Here is a 7,500-nt window from a genome sequence, read left to right as displayed (position 1 = left end):
GTGCTATGTTGAATGGAGCGGGCTGGCGGTTTATCACGCTCCTGTTTCAGGCATAGCTAACGCAGCGCACGCCTTGCCTGGTGGATGGGTTATTCAGCTGAAGGGAAAGGTTGAGGTGTGGAAACTTAAGGAGACAAACGAGCTTGCTTTAGAGTACAACTTGGGCCATTGTTAGCACAATTAGCATGGAGACAGGCTCGTTCTCATCGCCGTGGACGACACTGGGATGTTGCAGGGAAGGTCAGGCTTAACATGTAACACAGGTAGGTCACCTGATCTGTGGGATTTGTGTGTGTGTGTCTGTGTTTGTGTGTGTGTGTGTGTGTGTGTGTCTGTGTTCAGTTTTGCATTGAAAGGGGAGACGTATGTTAGGGATGCTGTAGCTTGTGGGTACATGTGGTTTGGTAGATGTCCCAGTTACGTAACCACTCTCTCCTATGTTGGCCTCCAGAAGTAAACTGGCTGGACAACATGAGGTGTTTTGTTATGACTGTCCTGTTGACCTATCCTACATACAGTACCATGTGGTCTGGGCACTGTTCCTCATCTTGGATGATGGGAGTACTGTTATGTCTGTTCAGTAGACATTGATGTACAACTAATTTATTAAAATAGTGAAAATACCACCGCTCATCCGTGATCATACTTTGCTGAGGTGCTGGAACTGAAGAGTATTGATAGAGTGCAAAATAACAGCATTCACATTCCGCACACTCAAACACTGTGCAAAAACGTTGTTTTATTGCGAGCTTTCGATCATAGACCTGTACAATTAATTTATTGAAATATTTTTCTCCTGTTTAGTAGATTCATTTTCTTGTTAAGATATCTATGAGCAATAATCTACACCCAGATTGCTTTACCAACACATTGGAATATCAACAATAAGTCCATCAGATAATTTCACAGTAACTAGACGTTCAGACACAGGAAGTCACCTGCTTCATACAGTATCTCAGGGTTCCCGCGCTGGTCTTAAAACGTCTTAAAGTCTAAAATCCAGCAATCCGACCTATAAGGCCTAAAAAGTTTCAGTTATTAGGTCAAAAAACTGAGGTGCTAGGTCTAAAAAATGAGATTAGCTTATCCTGCAAGGAAATCAGTCTGACCACATCTATTTACGCAGAAATGAATCAAGCTGGAACCAAACAAATGCCAATTGCCTGCCCCACGGGAGAAATTATTGGCGAACGAAGCTACGGCAGGATGACAAAAAGCTATCATATGGTGTCGGGAATAGGTCTAAAATTATATTCAAAGAGGTCTAAAAAGGTCTTAGATTCGACTTGTTGAAGCTTGTAGGAACCTTGTATACACTGTGTGTTGCTTTTGATGAACAAAGCATTGCATCCTCATACTGCTATAGTTCCATTGTGGTAGACCAATGTACGTTGCAGTTGACCAAATGAAATGATAGATTTCCTCATTTAGAGGTCCCATACTATCAACACAGACGGACATCATTACGGCGATAGTGTGAGATGGTGACACAGCACAATAATGTACAATATGTACCCGTGTGGGGTGGTTGGGGCTCAGGAGGTAGAGCCGGCGTCTAATGATCGCACGGTTCGGTGGTTCGATCCCCGGCTCCTCCTCCTGTCCACGTGTCGAGGTGTCTTCGGGCAAGACACTGAACCCCAAATTGCTCCCAATGAGCGAGCCGGCGCCTTGCATGGTTGGTGGTCACCATGTAAGATGGCTGCATTCAGACTCTGCAGAGATGTTTGTTTTAGATGTGGCGTTGTGAATGATCAGGGGTGCAAACTTGTCACCTTTCTGCTAAATTAGCCGTTTTTATCTCGAAATATCTTATCCATGTGAATTGTGTAGATCTGCAAAATAAATATTTTGGGTGAAGAGGTGGGGGGGGGGGGGGGGGGGTGTCTAAGTCTCATCCAAGTCACATAATAAGCTAACTAATCTCCCTGTCTGCTAAACTCTGCTGCTGCTGAAATAACTTTTAGCTTCAGGGAGCAGCTAGGTACAATTCCAGACAGCATAGAGCACACAGTCACAGTGTTTCCGAAGTAATTCTGCAGGTGTTAAAGGTCAGGGCTACCGCTACTTACACATGCATCATTGTTAGACCACCGTTAGTGCTAGCGATATCTATTTCACACCATTAGTGCTAGCGCTATCCCCCCTCTAAGGTTAGCCACAAAAAAAAAATGTGTCACCTTTTTGGGCCATCACCAGTTTGCACTCCTGATGAGAGTACTGCAGTTGAAGGATTCTGAGTTAATAAGCATGCAGTGATGTTATGATTCATGATTCAACTACTGATTAACATAATGGGATCAATGAGTTATTTCTGTCCTGGGCCGAATAGTAGACAGTGACAACTATTAGGACCAAGCTCCGCACCATGGGAGATCGGGCCTTCTGCTCGGCTGCTCCCAGGCTGTGGAATGCTCTCCCTGACCACCTCAGGGCACCACAGTCTGTGGATGCTATTAAACGAGGCCTTAAAACCCACCTTTTTAATAGGGCCTTTTTTTAGCCTTTTAATTGAAAATGTTTATTTTTTATCTTCTTCTTGTTTTTAATTGTAGCACTTTAAGATTTCTTATGTAAAGTGCATTTATAAATAAAATGTATTATTATTATTATTATTATTATTATTATTATTATTATTATTATTATTATTATTATTATTAAAGCAACTATAGTTAGCTCGACATCGCTATCACTCACCTGGGCCGTTGTCCCAGATCATCAGTATCTCTCACAGACACAGTTCCTCCAAAATGACATCATCAGTGTGCACCCAGGAGAATGCTAAGCCAGTTACCCCAGCTGCATGATTTCTGGCAGCGCCACCCTGAACAAACAAACCCCTTTTTGGAAAAAGAAAAGCCAACCCATTTAGCCTCAGTGTACTGAAAGAGTAGCAGGCAACCCTCCCTGCCTCCTGTAATAACAGCCTGGAATGATTTTGATCTTTTAACATTCACTCTGTTGTTTTGTGATAAGGTAGGGGCTTAAAATTAATTGGCTATTAAATCAACGTTAACCTACTGACACCGTTTCTAGCCAAATAATACAGCCCTGTCAGGGTTGAGAAATTCAATTTCAGTTTTTTTTCCTTCTATAGAAAGTGCAGATTTGTACACAGTAGGTGAGGGCTGGAGGACTGCAAACTTTGTGTGATTGCCTTCAAGGGTTTACAGAACACAAAGCAACAGCCCCAATTAGACTTGGAAGTTAGGGGGAATGGTTAATAGGTTATAAGCAGGAGGAATAATTATGTGGGATCATTAGGTGCAACACTATTCTGAGTTTTAGGTGCTATAAAATATACACTATTCATGATCTTAACAGGCCATTATGGCAGGGGATATCCCATGGCAGGGGACCACCAATAAATAATTAGATTGTGATGTGTTCCTCTGTGGCTCAGTTGGTAGAGCGTTGTGCTAACACACACGGGGCGGCTGTGCCGCAGGAGGTAGAGCCGGCGTCTAATCATCGCAAGGTTGGCAGATTAGTGGTTCGAGCCCCGGCTGGCCACATGTCAAAGTGTCCTTGGGCAAGACTCTGAACCCCAAATTGCTCCCAATGAGCCGGCTGGCTGGCGCCTTGCATGGTAACTTGCCTACCTCGCCATTGGTGTGTGAATGTGTGTGTGAACGGGTGAATGAGAGGCCGTTGTAAAGCGCTTTGGAATAAGGCGCTATATAAGTGCAGTCCGTTTACCATCTAACAAAGCTTAGGTTGTGGGTTTGATTCCTGCCGGGACCATATATACTGGGAAAATGTGTTGGTCACAGAATATTTTGACCACAGAAGCAATTGTTTGAGGGCTGACAAACACATGAGCATAACATCATCATAATAACCCGACGTGTGATGACATTGTTTTAATTGACCATTATTGCCTGGCGATAATGTGCATCCAATCAGTGGAAACTGTTATCTGCGATCCATTAATCTCCCCTGGATAATCCCTCTGGTAAAAACAGCAGCGGAAATCCGCTTATCAGCCTGGATACATGTTGTCCCCGGGGATTAGGACCAGGAAGTCTTTCAACATGTGTGCCATAAAGTGTGAAGAGTCAGAGTGTTCAGGTTTATTTCTGTTTTAAAACAGAGCAACGTTCATGGGCCTCTCTACTCTAAAGTCAGTCGATATGTTGCAGTATTGTTATGTTTGAAACATTCACCAGTATTGCGTTTCCGACCCATTCGCATTTAAACATCGATATCAAAAGCTTGACCGATGTTGGCGACAGTCCGTGAGGGTACCATAGTCTGATAACAAGATGCGAATGGTAAACGGACTGATTTATATAGCGCCTTATTCCAAAGCGCTTTACAACGGCCTCTCATTCACACATTCACACACATTCACACGCCAATGGTGGCAAGCTACCATGCAAGGCACAGGGCCCGCTCGTTCGGAGCAATTTGGAGTTCAGTGTTTGCCCAAGGACACTTCGACATGTGGCCAGCTGGGGTTCGAACCACCGACCTTGCGATCATTAGACGCCGGCTCTACCTCCTGCGCCACAGCCGCCCCCCCCAGACACATGTTGGCATAGATAATCAGGGCTAATGCAGATAAATGATCACACCACCACAGGGAGAGAGGGACATAGAGAACCAGACTCTCCTTGATTCAAAGAACTGATGGTGTGGCCCATTAAAGTTCTATTGACATTTTTTTCTTACATGCGGACGAATGTGTCCTGTCTAAGTGGTAGAAATGGCCTTGCTGAGCTGAGCGTTATCTGCTTTCCAAGCTTTTCCCACAAGAAAAGTCTCTGTGGCCACTTAAAAGCTAATTCAGGTGCTCTTAGTTAGACAAAGCAATGAAAAAATAATTAATACTGATTCAAATTATCCATAACGTTGTAGCTTATATCAGCTTGTAATGTGTTACTTCCGGTTGTAATTTGTTACTAATTTGTTACCAAACTAGATTGACATTTTGTTTTGCTTCAGTTTTGCTTTGTGTCATAAGACTTACATACCTCACTGGTTCAACTTGATGGGTAAAAAAAAAGTATTTTTGCTCTTAGTATGGTCTTAGTATGTGGATAGCAATATGTATATACGGTATATTTAGAGTTAGAATGTGTATGTATGTCATAGGTGTGGACTGTTTAGTGGAGTTGGACATATTCAGATGCCCATACAGTAGCTAAAATGTCCACTCTAATCTTCCATTAACATCAATTAATAATTTCTGAGAACAATTTGTGACACGTTCTAGTCTTTTGGTCCGCATTTCGGCAACCAATCAAAATGTTCTGACTTTTCTTTTGAAACACGGAACTACGTTTCAACGTTGTTGAGAATCACAACACAAACTCGCTAGTCAAGCCAAAACACTGCAACACAATGGATTGGGTGAGTAATCCCCACTGCTACCTAGTTAACTAGAACACTACTTTACATTGTTAGCAGGCTCACAAAACAACAAGCTGTGTTAGTTGACTGGAGATGTGTCATTGATTTTCAAAAACGCGGAAATGTATTCACATTTTTCGCAAGAAAAGCCTGATCATTACATCAGATCCCGACATGAGACAGAGTGAGGTTGTACTGATGCTACAGGGAGAGAGTGAGGTTGTACTGATGCTACAGTAAAGCCAATAGAAACGCTCCTCCAGGCCCTTGACTGGACCAGGACCAGGGGCCCTCCGCCTCGGGGAACTCTGGGAGTCGTACGCCTTCGTAACTCAAGACCCCTGTTGAGACCGTTGAATAGACGGAGCCGCTCGTGAGCTTAGAATGATAAGGTTCTATCTCCGTCTAGGGCAGTTCAGAGATATTGAGCATCAAAGTGTTTACATTCCATTATGTTTTGTGAGATGGAACCTTTGTATTTGATGAATTACTAACTAAAAAATGTCAACATTTTAAAAATAACACCACACAGGCATTAATAAACACCTAATGGATCAGATTATGTAAAAAAACTAAATTTTGACCAAAACTGAGATAGAACCGTATAATTCTAACGTCACGCGCTGTTCTCTCGTCTTCGTGCGGTGACCTTTTCAGTTCCCCTCCTTCCTGCTTGGGGAGCAGGGCGGGCGGGCGGATCCCAGGACAGACGCTGGTGGGAGCGCGGCAGACGCAGGAAAGAGACCTCAGTATAATGTTATGTCTTCAATTACGGTCAAAGTATAACCGTCAGTAGAGAGAGGCTGTGTACAGAGGAGGAGTCTAGGCGGTCGATAGTTTTGTCCAGACAGTAGTGTGTGTGTGTGTGTGTGTGTGTGTGTGTGTGTGTGTGTGTGTGTGTGTGTGTGTGTGTGTGTGTGTGTGTGTGTGTGTGTGTGTGCGTGCGCTGTGCTAACTCCATTATCACTAGAAGCCCCGAGCCCTTAGTACTAACAAAAGTATTCAGAGTGATGTCTGGAGAAAACAGTGAAAACAGTGAAATCATTGAATTAGATCTGTAGTACCATGCAACAACGTAATGCCTTATTTAGCTATGTTAAGTCAGGACTTTATGAATCATACGAATCATAATCCCACATTGTGTATTTGTACATTGAATCATGTACGAGGAAGTAAGTATGTGTTTTTCTTGTTTAGATAGTGAACACGTATCAACCGGCGATCAGGAGCGCACGCTATAACAGAAGATCCGATGCCGACGTGTCAGGTTTTTAAATACTGCGTGAAATGGCACCGAGCTTTTGTTGGGAACAATTGCTCATCAACGGTGATGTTGCTGGTTTACAAGAAGCTCTCTCTCTCTCTCTTTCTCTCTCTGTCTCTCTCGCTCTCTCTCTCTCTCTCTCTCTCTCTCTCTCTCTCTCTCTCTCTCTCTCTCTCTCTCTCTCTCTCTCTGTGTCTCTCTCTGTGTCTCTCTCTGTGTCTCTCTCTGTGTCTCTCTCTCTGTCTTGGTTGAGGCCAGTAAACCACCGTGGCACGAACTGACGCAAACAGTATTGCTTCCTCTCACCTCGCCTCCAGACTGACACGAATCTCAGACCCAATCCTCTGTGTTTTACAGACCATAACCAGCTACGCCAAATAAAAATAGCATTCAGAGAGAGAGCGAGACAGAGAGACAGAGAGACAGAGAGAGAGAGAGAGAGAGAGAGAGAGAGAGAGAGAGAGAGAGAGAGAGAGAGAGAGAGGAAAGAAAATAAAAATAAATGATGGCGCACAACAAGCACTAGAGTTCCCAAAATCAGGGCAAATTCATCTGTCTCCATACATGTGGGTTCCCTGTCCTTGTCCGTGACAGGAATGGCTTTATTGGTTTGCAGCGGTTCCTTGACAGATGTCTGGGACGATGATCAACCCCATCATCAGTTCCTCTGAAGCTCTTTCTGTCTTTCAGTCTTAAACCAAGATGGTTGAAGAATGTAAGCCTTTCATAACTGTGGGGATTATGGGAAAGCGCTATCATTTCTTCTATAGCAGTACAATTAAACAATACTCAAAAGAATACTCGTTGAAAAACAAGGTCTGAATAGATAGACAGAGCAAAGCTGTTCTACTGGCTTTCAGTAGAAAACGTAACACAATAAG

The sequence above is a fragment of the Nansenia antarctica genome (genome assembly GCF_963989245.1).
Source record: "Nansenia antarctica genome assembly, chromosome: 3".
Lineage (NCBI taxonomy): Eukaryota > Metazoa > Chordata > Actinopteri > Argentiniformes > Microstomatidae > Nansenia > Nansenia antarctica.
Note: the sequence above shows the minus strand (reverse complement) of the source record.